The sequence below is a fragment of the Zonotrichia leucophrys genome, chromosome 1, assembly GCF_028769735.1.
Source record: "Zonotrichia leucophrys gambelii isolate GWCS_2022_RI chromosome 1, RI_Zleu_2.0, whole genome shotgun sequence".
In the NCBI taxonomy this organism is placed as follows: Eukaryota; Metazoa; Chordata; class Aves; order Passeriformes; family Passerellidae; genus Zonotrichia; species Zonotrichia leucophrys.
In genome coordinates this window covers 99529245-99543561 of record NC_088169.1, presented here as the reverse complement: position 1 = coordinate 99543561, position 14317 = coordinate 99529245, and positions in this window count along the sequence as shown.

The following is a 14317-nucleotide window of genomic DNA, read 5'->3' as shown; positions in this document are numbered from 1 at the left end:
GAATGGGTGGGAAAATTAGGCAGAATCAAAAATTGATACATTCAAACCATCTTTCATGATTTTAGAAGCCTTTCCCTCTCCCTTCTCTTGGTATTACTGATGGATGCAGCCTTTCTGGAAAATGGACACGCATATGCTGCTATATAGAAGTTGGTTTTGACTGAGTCCTAAAAGATTTTAACTCATCCATCAATTGATTATGTTGTCATTGCTACATGAGGCTGTTCAGCATAGAGCATCTATTACTGAGGTTCTGATTGAAACATTGCCCTTGTTGTGCAGAACTATTTAACTTTGTCTCTTTGAAATGAAATGCAAAATGTTTCTTATCTCGCAAAAAGACAGATTTATTCTCAGCCTTGTGAAAAACAGATACGCCAACCTGAAAACATTTCTTTCAGTGGGCGCATGTACAGGTGCCAAGTTTTCACCAACGAGGCTTAACTTTCAGACCTAGTAAAAATAACAAATTGTGAGTAAGTCTCGTCTAACACAAAAATTGAAATGCATGCATCCTTCCCCCAGAAACTTCCCATTTTGTGTCTTGTACAAGCAGATGGAATATGGTTTGGAATTGGTTGGCTTGTTGGTGTTTTTACGTGAAGGAAGCGGTGGCGAAGACGGAGATGAGGAGGGGCTGGTGGTGTTTGTTTGTTAGTTTGCTTGGGTTTTTTTTTTTTTGGGTTTTTTTTTTTTTTTTTTCCCTTAAAAGGTAACATAAATTCGGTTCTGCCGTGTTTTTTTGCTGGAGCTGCCGGTCTGTGGGAGCGCAGCCCGGGCTGGCCCCGCCGCCGCCGCTGGGTGCCAGTGCAGCCCCGGCGGAGGCGGCGGCTCTGCCGCTCCCCGCCCGCTCTTCCCCCGGATCCTGCTCTGCCTTTCCCTTTCCTTCCCCGTTCAAACCACAGCAAAGTCCCCGTGCGGGCCCTGCCCAGCTCCGGAACCGAGGCAGCGCCAGCACCCAGGGCGCTGAGCCCCAGCTTCCCCCGCTGAAAGGCTTGGCAGCCTCTGGACGAGCCTGGCCCTTCGCTTTGGCAGCTCCAAGTCCGGCTCTTTGCTGTGGCAGTCTCCAAGTCTGGCCCTTCGCTTTGGCAGCTCCAAGTCCGGCTCTTCGCTGTGCCTTTGACCTGAGTACCGTGGGGAGGGAAGCGGGGCTGGCATCATCGAGGAAGGGCTGTGCTCCTGCGGGACTCAGCGGAGTGGCTCCCCTCGTTCACATCCCCTCGTTCACATGTTTCCAGCCTTGCAAAGCAGGCTCAGTGCTCACAGGCTGTGATGAGCACTGGATGAGCAAGGGAAGGACAGCACGGTCTTCCTGCCCGGCTGCTCCCTGCCTCCCTGTGCAGTTCACCTCAGTTGTCCCTCACTGTGAGGCTCCCGGGGACGCAAACATCAGAGCCTGGGGATGTGGTTGATCTAGTCGTCACTCGGTTGACTAGAAAAAGATTTAAACTTTCCAAGTAACCTGGAGCTGTGGGAGCCTGCTACTACCCTTTGGTAGTGCTAAGAATTTGTGACTGATTTAGTGCAACACCTTTGGTTTCAGCAGTGGGAGGAATGAGCATCACTTCTTTCTGATAACCAGCTCTCTTTGCTGTTTCAAGTTGGAAACTTAAGAAATCAATTACACAATTGATTTCCAGAAGGCAAAATTAGGCTGGAAAGCTGTAGACAAGGATTCTTAGAGAGTGTGCAAATCCAGCAGTGGTAGTTGATTAGCTTTACAGCATTTTTTAACCAGCAACTTCACAGCTACTGCACTGGTGTTCTGGGGCAGAAAAGTACTGTCTTCACCTCAAAAATAAAATGAAATTAGCTACATGAAAATAAACTGACCTTCTTAAGCAGCACAGGGTATCCATAGCAGAGTAGGAAAAAGGAAGTAGAACCCCCAAATCCTGCATGCCACTGGCTACGTAGAGAAGTGCATAAATATAATTATTAGAGACCTATGTCCAGATATCTAGCCAAAAGCCTAATGCTAGGTGGTCTTTTAAAAGTTATTGCTTCTAGCTAGTGCTATGATACCCCTGCAGGTAAAGGGATCATGAAGATGCTGTTCAAAAGCACTTCTACAGTCATGGAAAGCTTTCCTCCATCAGCCAGTTTATTTCTTTTTTTGTCAAATCACACAGCTTGAAGAGAGGATAGTGCCCAGTTTCAAGTAGTGTTTCTTTTGCAGATTGAAAACTTGGAGCCTGTCATCTCTGAAATGGCCATAAACATTTCCTATTAATATTAAGGTTCACAGATGGGCATCAGGAGGAGCCTAGGCTTTAAAAAGAAGCCTGTCACTGGGGCATCATTTCTCTAGGAGCTGTCAGGAGCACTCTCTTTTGAATGGCTCCTGTTCACAAAAGTAACAAACATGTCATTATTTTGTATTTCCAGAGAGCCAAAAGGAGGCAGTCCACTCCAAGCTGCCTTCAAAAGCAAAGATCCTGCAATCAGAAGCAGCAGCTCTTTGAGAGCTGAAGGAAAATGTGAGGGAGGAAGCAGAGAGCTGTGACTGATGGATGCCAGCTAGGTGTGGCTTTAACAAATGCCAGCAGGAATGCCTCTTGGCAGTGCTTGCATGACAGGAGCTGCTGAGATTGGGCACATGTCTGACAGTGTGAGGTTGTCACCTCTGTCCCATGGACATGGTGCACTCAAGGATGAAGGTAAGAGGTGGAATGGGCAAGGGTACATGGCCAAAAATGGAGCTGAGGTACAGCTCCCCACATGGGTGTCCTTTCCATGAGGCCACAGTGCTGACCGGGTCTGCTGAGCCTTGAGTTTCATCCCTCTCTGGAATAAACAAACAAAATTCAATCACCTTGGTCTGTTACATATATTTTGTTTGTCTTGCTTCTCCTCAAAGTAAAAGCTTTCATGCAGAAAACAATGCTCTTTCTGCCTGTGTTTTCACCTTTCAGCTCCCGCTTTTCTTGCTTTGCCCACCCTGCCTCCAGTGTGTCAGAAAGAATATCCTTTTCCATGAAAAAACACTCGGTGTTTGAAGCATCACATTTCTTCCAGTTAGTATTGAAATAATGCTAATTTCTATCTTCTTGCTTAATTCTATTTCCTTTCCTGGCCCTGCTGATTATGAAGATATTGGTGCTAAATACAGGTGTTCTCCTCCCTTTATCATCCAGATCCATTTAGCAATGCTGCAATCTAGCTCCTGTGACATCATGATTCATGACCAGTGACTGCATTACAGATGCAGCCAGCACCAGCAGCCTCTAAATCCCGTGGTGGTAGTGGCAGGTGCCTGGTAACAGAGCACAAAGTGGAGGCTGGCTGGTGAACAACGTGGTGGCTGCTAATCTGTGACACTGGGAACATAAAAACTGTGGGGTGCCTGAAATGTGACACCAGGCCAGGTTAGCCTAAGCAAGATCAAGGATGTGGTGAAAGGTGACCTTGATTGTCCCAGTTCCTGAAAAGGCACTTGTGTGCCACCAAACAGCTGTCTGCCCTGCCCACACAGGCATCTCTCCTGTCAGGTTTGTGGGATTGGGATGAAAGTCCCTGGGAGCTCAAGCACCTTGGGGGCTGGGGGAGCTTGGCTCTGCAGCATCCAGCTCTTGAGGTGAATAACATGGGGCTGCTTGTGTTTGGCAGCTCAGCTGGGAAGCAAGAAGGAAGGATGGGAAAGACCTCTGTGAGGCAGAACTGCATTTCCATCTTCAACGGTCAAATGTGAATGTAAATTGTAAATATCAAACAGTATTTCCGAGTAATGAATATGCTTTTCACTTGTGCATCACAGCCTAAAAAATTCCTGAATATTTCCATCCCCTTTTCCACTCTTGTTTTTTGGTTTACTTAGGATTGCCTGTTTTTAAATTCCAAACCCTGTATCATAGATGTGTAGCTGCAAGGAAGGAAAATGATGCTGCCAAGTTTTAAAGGGGAAGAAGGGAGTACTCTACAGAGTGTACATCAGCATGGACATAACAGTGGCTGCCTTGGTTTATACCTGCAGGTTTATACCTCTGAGATAGCAGAGACCACTTCACACAGAACCTCCTGGAGTGCTTGTCTGTTTGGAGGGGGCTGGAAGCATGGTGGGTGCTGCACCAGTACAATGAGCTGGTGTTTTGCAGCAGCACCAGGTTACTTGCTAAGCTGTGTGCCAATGTGTGTGCATGCTGTGACTGTGACCTGAACATGCTGGCTGCATGGCTGACTGCCTGGAGGCCTCAACAGCTGCCTCTGAGGTGGCCTCAGGGTGACAATGGCAACGGAGAGCACCAGCCCCTGAGTCTCTCTGAAGGAAGGAACTCAGCTGCCATCTCAATCCTCTCAGCTTCTCTCCTAGTCCTCTTTGCCCCTGGCAGAGGTCAGCTAATTACAGGCTCAGTGGCTGTTTCAGTGGCTGAGTTCCCCCCACACTTTTGAGCCCAAAGCCCTTGGCTGAGGTGAGCCCACACAGCTGCCTCTCTGTAGATGAGCTGAGCTTACTGTCACCTTTGGGGAAGCAGCTTTCCCCCTCACCAGTGGGACTGCCCCTGGCTTGGCAGAGGAGAAGGTGACAGCTCTGGGTGTAGCTGCATGGGCCAGGGGCTCTTGCTGGAGGACAGGGACTATGAAACCCGTGGGAGACCAGGCTGTTGCTCTCAGGAGTTCCTGCCCTCATGGGAAGCCTCCCTGGTAGCCAGGGATTGCCTTACCCTTTTATTTTGGTCAGGGTAAGCAAGTAGAAAAAGGACAAGAGGCCTCCATGAACACGTGTGTCTGATGCTACCCTGTCTTTCAGCTAGTACATTTTTAGGAGTTTCTATGTCTTTTTAGGACTTTCTATGTCTTAGGAGTTCTCCAGTGACAGAAAATGAGCTAAGCATCCCTGTGTTTAGGGATCTTAAGCATCTTCCGTTCCTTTACTGTGTCCTTAAAAAAAATTGTGGTTGAAACTTGATTTTTTTTTTTAAACTTCTTCTTTGGCCTCTGAGAATTTTGGTGATACCAAAATTTGGGTCACGTTTCTCCAGATTTGTCAGCAGCTAGAGATTTATCTGTCGCTTCATTGTTAACTGAGTCTGCACCTTCAGCTTGTAACTGTGTGGTCCATGCTACTGGGAATAATTTTATGTCTTTCTGTTGATGAGAATGGCAGGGAGTCATTGAGCAAAATTTGAGATTTTTCCTCAAAACATAAGGGATCTCAACTAGTGAGAGAATTGAAATTTCCTGGGTATGTCAGATACACATGAATCTGGTAGTTTCTCACAAGGCCAGACTTACTCATCATCAGTATTTTACACTTGGTATGGACCTATGTTGTATTTTTTCAGTCTGGGTAGAAGAATCACTGCTGGAAATGAGACACCAGTTTGTGGCACTGTGGTGGAAAGGTACATTGGGCACTTTGTGTTGGTGCCTGCTCCCAGTCACACATTTTGCCCTGAGGAATAGACATGTCTGCACAAAGATATGGATTTTTCTCTATTGTTTGTAGTGGAGTAAACCTCAGCATCTACTAAGGTCAATGCTTTTGCATCAGTGCAAAAGTGAAAAAAAAACCTCAAAAAACAAACACACCCAAAACCAAAACCAACCTCCCCCAGGAAAAAACCACCACAAAATTGCAAGAAAAAGAAGGTAATGTGTTCAGAATTACTTTTTCTGAAAGATAAAACTGTATAATTTAAAATTTTTGAAAATTTTAATACTTCTGTTCATTCAGTGTCTTTTAGCAAAGCTTAGAGTTAAAATAATTTTTTTTAATGACAGTTTGTAGTAAAACATCCTGCCCACCATACCTGGAGAAGGGGAATGGCTGAACATTTTTCTTTGCTGGTGACTGTTTTGAGTCATGGGGTGGTTTGGTTTCCTATTTACTGCACCAGAACATGCTCCCTTCTTAAAAGAGTGCAGGGGGCACAGAGAACCAGTCAGAGAAAGGGCATTAGTGCTGAGTCAGTTTTCCAATAGAGATGTGAAAGGTATTAGCTGTATCTGTGGATATGAAAAAATACATTATCACCTAGTGCCTCTTAAAACTAGCCAATTTATTTGTATTCTTCATAGGTCGAATGTCTATTGTCAGAATTTATGGCAGACATTTGAGATAAAGGTAGTTGTAGGTTTGACAACAAAAGTGATAAAGAAGCTGTGGAGGGCAATGAAAATTGATGGGGAGAGAGAGTGATGAACAGCAAAAATGCCATTACGGTCAAGTGATGGGGTAGAAGGTGAAAGAGAAAGAGAAATGGGCTGTTTGCAGTAATTTGGATATCTTCACACCACCTTGCTCAGCTGCCTGTGAACATCAGCTTACTTTATTTACTGTTGCACTTGTTGGTAATGTCACTGCAGTGGAGTGAGATTCCTGAACTGTCCATGCTCATGCCTTTTTCTTAGTGAGCTGAAATTTGTGTATTTTTTCTCATTTTCCCCAAGACTAAGAGAAATATACCCCCAATACAAACAAAGCAGGGTGTAGCTTCTAGGACAAAGACCTAAAAATTACTTTCTTTTAATAAAAGAAGTGCTCTTTCTTTAATGCACTTTCATATGTTCAAAAAATTGTCTTGTTTTCATGGAGAAAAGAGGGAAAGGGTGGTTTTGGAGTTATGTTGCTGGATGGATGTGGATTTTCTCTGGGAGCCAGGCTCACAGGGAGGACTTGCAAGTCTATTATTTTAACACTAGAAGGGTGCATGTGAATTGGTTTCTCATGCAGTTTATAAAAAAAGAAGAAAAAAAGCAGTAAATGTTATGACCCCTTTACCTACATCATGCTTTTACTTGTGGCTGCCTCTGATGATAATGCAGTTACTTGTGGAGGCAGCTGGTCCTTGTCAGGCATAATGTAATCAAAATCCAACCGCTAATAAAAGTGAAAGAAAAGGGTAAGAGAGGAAAATTTAGCAGCCTCTCATATCACTAGTGAAGTTTTGATGACTTAAAATGTCAAGAAGAGTGGATGCAGCATTTAGGGAGAGTTTTTAAAAGCTTTTTTCCATCCCTGTGGCTTCTGTAACCCTACTACTTTTGCCTAATGCTGGTAGTTGAAAAAAAATATGAACTGTGTTCCCTTTTCTTTACCAGATTTAAGTATGGAGAGAAAGAGAAAATATGTGATTATGGAAAGCAAACCAGAGAAACTTCAGAACAGGGAAAACTTCTGACTGAAGAAATGCTATTAATTTTGGGAAATTCTGCTAGCTGAAATTCTGTTCAGCCCCAAGCTCTGGGTAGTGCCACAGTGAAAGTCTCCCTTTAGCTCATTTCACTTTTTATTTGTTTTGATTTAAAAATTGCCAGGGAGGTAGAAGGTGGACAGATGTGCTCTGTCAGACGTAGCGGGAATGGGTTATGAAACTTCTGTGAGTGCTCCTTGTCTGCTTCAGCATAAAGTCAGCCAGCAAATTGAAATCTTCTCCAACAAGGATTTAAATTAAATTGACTGCCTTTGCATTGGGTCAAAGCAGGAGCATTCATATAATCAATTAATGTGGCTCAGCTTTGGGGATGGCAATCTCCAGTTGAGACAATAATGAACAGATGGGGCTTGTAGCTTATTACATTGCTACCTCCATGGCATCTGTGCCATGGACTAAAAAGCAGGGGGACATGTTTTGCATAAATGTATTGCATGGCCTTGGGGGAGTCTTTCAGTTGCTTTCTGCCTCGGTTTCCCTTCTTCCAGAAAGCTTTTAAAGCATGAACTCTTCAGTGCCTACTTAGGAAAATGATTCTCTCCCAGTGGCTAAGACCTACATTTGGATTTGCTGATTGTAAAATAATATTGGTTGAGCTATTTTAATAATGCTGATGTAGACCCCTAGTTTAGATGCAGCTACATGGACAAAAATAAAGCATGGCTTTCTGCTGGATATCTACATTCTCTTTGGGAAGTGGTTTTTTTTTTTTTTTTTCCCTTGCTCTGGAAATGAGGGAGTGGCATTGCCTGAGTGATGTGCCAGAAGTGGACGTCAGCATGCTCTGCCTCAAGCTCAGAAATGACCAGAAGTGACATGGATAGATGAGTGCCTTGCTAAACCTGAGGCAGTAGATATTGCTGAGAGGAAAGGTGTATTAGCTGAAGTTTGGCTCTGTGGCCCCTCAGCTTATAGATGGGCTGGCAGAATGAGCCCCTGTCTTTGCCATGTGCTGTGGGAAGATGTATTGTGGGTCTCAGCGAGGAGGGTTTGCTCATATAATCACACTTGAAAGCCTCTTCCAGCACAAAGCAGGCCTGAGCAGTTCTCTCACCCCGGCTGCAGTACGTTTGCAATCCCACTTGTCTCTTTTAGCTGCAATAATGTAATTGCTGCTATTAATAATAAACTGACAGGCTGTCTTTAAATAACTGTAAGGCTGACAGACTAGTGTCGGTTGGATGCTCCGAAGTTTGACTAACAGCAGGGAGAAATAGAACAGCTCCATTGCCAACTTCCTCATACAGTTAAAGAAAGGCTGGCACTGGCAAGAGGCAATGGAGGGCTGACACGTGGCAATGTGATGCCTCAGGGACCTTCTGCAGAGCAGTTGCTCTGTGACTTGCCTGGTTTCTCTGGGAAAAGACACGTTTTCATGCTGACAAGTGAAATTTCTGAGCTTTTCTAGAAGTTCTCTCGTCTCAAAGAAGAACTTTAGCAGGTGTAAGTTTAGGTTCTTATGTAAATATGTGTGCCGTTGGTGACCAGCAGAACCAGGGTGGAAGAAGAAGCCAAATTCCAAGCTGCCCCTCCATTTGCCCTCCTTGGGTGAGCTGGGCTGGGGCTGCAGCCATGAGGCTGACTGCCTGCAGAGACATGCAGTCAGGTCAAAGGGATGCTGTAATCCTGCAGGGTGCCTCTGGGAAGCTAGAGTTTAGCCCAGGCCCCCCAGCACAGTCTTTTTGTGTTGGTTTTACCTGTTGTATCTATAAAAGGAGCATCTTGAAAGGGGATTTAGGCAGAAGGATGGGATCACAGGATCACTGAAAGCAGAATCAGGGCAAAGACACCCGCAGAGGCAGAATGGAGGGGTGCCTGGGGGAAGATGACGGCACCCGTGTTCTGACACTCCACAGGCCTCTAATGGCAAAATCCACCCACTCAAGAGGGGTATGATGGCAGGGTATCCAAATCTGACACTTTTCCGAGGCTGGCACCTAATGTCTTGCTTTCAAGGCTTCAGCGGGGGATGGGTTTTGTAATAGGAAGTCTGGCAGCATCAGCATGCGGATGGGCTGCTCTGATATTCAGTGGGCTCCCTGTCAAATGAGAGGGGACGAACAAGATAATGAGCCAAGGAGAGAGAAGCCTGCCATGGGTAAAAGCCGTAAAAGAGCTTGAGTGTTATGTGTGTATTTTAACCCTAGTAGCTGAATTATTTTTTGGATGATCTAGCATGCTTATATGAGGACAAAATGGGTTTCTAGCCAGCATGGACATTTAAAGTCATTTTTGAATCCTTTTCAAAGCTTCATTAATATCTGCAATTATGGGCAGCTACAGTGCACTTGACCCAGCGTGCTAGTGTCACCAGGCTAAGCTGAATGAATCAAAAAACTTTTTATCACAGCCTGACCCTGCTTTGGCTACAGACACAGGGGGTGAGTAGAAAAATCTTTTACCTACATCAGGCGACCAAGTCCGTGCATCTATGTAATATGTGTTCCTCTTAAAACCATTTTTGTTTGCTTATAAATGTCTTTAATACTTAATTGAGCTTATGGAATTTCTGTTGTACTTAAACTGTTAAATAAAATGATGGTTTCCAGTGATGAGAACAATTAAGCATGCAGAATATAATGAAACTTGATAGAGACTCAGCTGCTGTCCCCCCTATTAGTGTGCACAGCTGTGCATGTGTGTCAGCATTTGCAGGTTAAAGAAGCAATTAATCTGAGCAGGATGAACGTGAAACTCTTGCTTAAGCACACAGACAGATTGTGAACCTCAGTCCCTGACTTTTTTTGTTAAGGTCGCAACTCAAATTGCAACCAGCTAAGTAAATCTGTTCTTCTCAAATCCCACAATTCTAATTAAATATGAGGAGTGATACTGGTGAGTGATGTCCTGGTGGCATAAATCCACGTTGCCAGCAATTTATGAACATGGTGTTCACTGACATGGTGATTTAAATCTGCTATGATTAAGAGCTGAATGGCTTGTAGATCTTGACATAGTTTCTGTGGGGTCAGATTACTAAAACAACAAAATATCAAGGAGTAACTTTTGATATTTTTGCTCATGAACAGGCCTCGTGTGCTTGGGCAAGCTCATGAGAGCTCTCAAGCATTTGGCACAAGCAGCACTAATACCTGGAGCAGTTGGTGCCTGTTGCACTCTGTCAGGCTGTGAGATTTGCAGCAGCCTCCGGGCCTCCTGCTGGGCAAGCAGGAGCTGCAAGGGCCTTTGGATGTCCTTGTGCTCTGTGTGAGGTGAGCAGGAAGAGAGACCGAGAGTTGTTAGTTTAATTTCATTTTGAAAATCATACATTAAAGACGGTGATATTGATAATCTGCTGAATGTACTGACACTCAGAAAGAATGGAAAAAGTAGGTTAATAAATCACCCTATATCCACTTTAGTCTGCATTTCAATTTTCATTTCTCAGAAACACAAATTGCAGCTGTTCTTTAAGTTGTCTGATCTATCCTCTCAAGAAGCCAATTTTGTTTTTAATTTCCTCTGATGAGACTCAGAAGATGCTGGATAAAATATTAGGTGAGTTCTTTTATTTATTTATTTTTGAGGCAGCCTTCTGTGTGCTACACATCATGGTTTCCTTCTTTGTTGCTAAGGAAAGTGCTCATCTCTTAAAGCATTCTTGATGGAAGAATTGTCAATGAAAAGTGTAAAGCTCCAGACTCCTCTCTAGCAGGGGTAAAGAAAATATAATAAGTAAAATGGGTGATCGAAGCAGGTGAAAAGCTTGACATTAGTAAAAAACATTTGGAAAGGGAAAGAAATAGTAAAAAGACCTGAGATGCAAGGGTTTTAGTGGTGTATTTCTTTCTCCCAGCTAAGCTGCAGTTAGAGAAGTTCCAGGTCTAATTCCCAGTGCACTCCATAATAATAAAGGTATTTTATTAAAATATTAGCAGCTGGGAAGGAACTTTGCAAAATGCTGTAAGAAAAACCCTTCTGCATAAATAGGATTATATGGGAGTTTTCAATATGGTAATTTAGTTGGGAATTTTTATTATTTTTTCTTCAGTTGCTATGGGACTTTAAAGCCAGGGGTGTAAACAGAGAAATCAAATTTTTGGAACCAGCTGCTGTATCATCAGCCATTGCTTTCATACAATACGGTCCTGTCTGCAGTAATGACACAGAACCAGAAAAGCAAAATTAAAATCTCTTTACATTATGAAAGATGTATTAATTATGTATTAATTAATAGCATATTACAGAAACCAAGGAGGAATCAAAGGAATCTGATAGCAGCCTATATTGCTTCCCTCTTTTTGTGCAGAATTTAATGTATGGTGCATTAATGCTATTATATAGGTTAGTAATAGAGCTGAATTCACAGAAAGCCTGCATTTGACTTTTGTTTTAGTTTGTTAATTATCTGTACCGATAGTTCATTCTACACATGTGTTTACTTTAAACTCTCTGAGCAGAATTTGAGGATGCATTTCTGTTAATGGCTTGTCCAGGAGCTATTTTTCTAGTCTTTTCCCTGTCCAGGCACCTTCCTGCTCTGGACTGGTGCCTGCCAGTAAAGAGACTTGCTGCTGTTTTCCCTCTCATTTGGGGGGTTTAACATTTCCTTTAACAACAAGTATTGTCTGAAATGGCCACTCAGGCTTCTTTCTGGACAAAACTCCCAAGATATTTTTGGAAAAGTCTCTTTTTGCATTGAAAGAATTGTTGAAAGAGGTAAGTCTGACAGTGCAGAAAGCCTGGGAGTTTTGTTTGGTCAAACAGTGCTGCAGAAATTCTGTCTGTGCCATGTGTCTTGTCCTCTCCAAACTCTGGATGGTGGGAAAGTCAGTGCCAGAGCCCAGAAGAAACCTGTTGCTCTGTTATGCACTCTTTGCCAGTTCTTGATACATTTCCCTTTTACACTTCTTTTCATATATGGGGCAGCAAGACCAAAATTTTCAAACTCATTTCAGAGGAGATGAGAGTGACCAATCTTCTTGTGCTCAGGTTGAAACATAAAATTTACTGCTTTTACTTATTTTCCCTGTAGACTAGCACAAATTATAGAGAAGAAGGTGAAAAGGAGGAGAAAAATATAGAGGAGGTGAGGGAATGGAAACAAGCAAAGAGGACAGAGAAAGAGTGTGAAGTTAAAAGGGGAACGAGGAAATAAACTCAACTGTGCAGAGCAGATGAATGCCTTAGGAGGAGAATTAGTGAGGAAAATGAGTCTGTTGTGATTTTTTCTTCTTCTACTACTGGGAAGGCTCCAGAAACCACCTAATGTTGGATGCTGTAAAATAAGCTATTTCTTGAAGGGAAATAAGCGCTACTTGTTTTAGCAGACATTCATGGAGAGCTGCAGATAACCACTGGAAATAAGGTAATGGTTTTCTAGCTGCTGGCCGTGCCTAATCATCCTCTCTCATCAGTCTTGTATCTTTTTTAGACAGATTTGCCCTCTGAAAGTGCCTGGAGTGGGGTAATTTAAATTTCCGGGCAAAGTGGTAATTAAATTTCCAGGTAATTAAATTTCCAGGCAAAGTGAAGGCTGCAAGGAAAGGGAGAAAAGTGAGACGCTTACCTCCTTGCAATGAATGGGACTTGCCTGTTTTCCCAGAGGAATCCTGGTATGGCACTTACCCTAAACCAGGTTTGCTAGGCTTGCAACTTGACTACTGGATTACCCACAGCAAAATTTTCCTTGTGCCTACTTTGCCATGAAGTCTTCAGTGTTACATGTGACAGAAGTTCACACAAAGCTCTTGAGCAAGCCTGGTTAGCTCACATATCTGATTTTATGGTTGGGTTGTCCAGCCAATCTTCCAGAGCTTAGGGTTTGATTCTGAGATTGTTTCACTCTGATAGGGAGTGACCTGGGAGCAAGTTGTGGGGAGGTAAGGCTTCAGCTGCAGAATTGATGATGTTTGACCCTTTAATTCTGTACTCAATTGAGTCATATTCTGTTGATAGCAAAAAGGATAAATATATTTAAATGCAACCATGGAGTTTTGAGTCCAGAATAGTCATAGGCCTGGCATGGGGTCAAGCATTTTAAGTTGCATTTAATCAGTCAAGAATAGGGAACCAGAGTGTGACTTTTCATACAGCGACAACTGTGCACTGGCAGCAAAAGCCAGGAGGGATAGAGGCAGAACATGTCAGCAAGGTGGCTGGTTAACTATAATAGAGCATGGGGAGTTTGATGTGGGTGGGAAAAAAAATGAAACTCAGTGCCCCAAAAGTTGGAAGAGCTGCTGCAGAAAGTTTTGTAACAAGTACCACAGGAGGCAGGGCATTGTGTCTCGCCGTTTCCTTCCTCGCTTCCCTACTGGGAGTGCCAATTAGATCCGGCTCTGATGGTGGCTTTTTGACACTTCTGCTCATTGGGAAATGGACTCACACTAGTATTTCATTGCATTTAGGCTTTTAAAGAACATCAGAGAGAAATGACTTTCAGCTACTCTGTCTGAACTGGATGTTAGCCAAGACTCCACACAGAAATGGAGAGAAGGTCTTGGTTTGACATGACTATTCCCTAGTGTGTCACAGGCTTTCTGCAAATATGCTGGGTGCCCTCGGTTTTCTGTATCTGCTAGGAGTGTGTGCACTTCAGATTATTTTAGGTGCCGTCTCTGCACTATTAACATTCACAGGCAAAACCTATTAGAGGGGAAAAGGAAAATCAGAGGGGGAAGGATTTGAGATTTTATGTGAAAAGAGTTTTGCGTCCAAATCTCCCTGAAAATTAACTCAGTTCATCTGAATGCCCTTTGGAGCTTATGAATTTGACCTGTGGTCCTCACAAAAATAATGCTGCAAGTGAGACTTCAGGCCAATTGTCTTTTCCAGATGTCAGCTAAGATTTTACATAACTATCATTCATCTATTTGTATTTCCTATGCGTGTGTATTTGTGTTTTACATTTTCTGTGCTTTCTGAATGTTGTAATTGTTGTTTATCTAAATAACCTCAGGATGGGATGTTCTTCATAGAAGCATAGAATGGTTTGGGAAAGGGACCTGAAAGATCACCTGCTTCCCTCCCCTTGCTCTGGGTGGGGACACCTTTCTCTAGACCAGGTTGCTCAAAGTCCCATCCAACCTGGTCTTGAACTCAGGGGTGTTCATCTTAAAGACATCCCCCCCAAGTTTTCTGGTTGCTTATTTAGCTATTTTTCTTGCATAATTTAAATCTATTTCCTCTTGTTTGATCTCCTGCAGACATGGAGAACCACC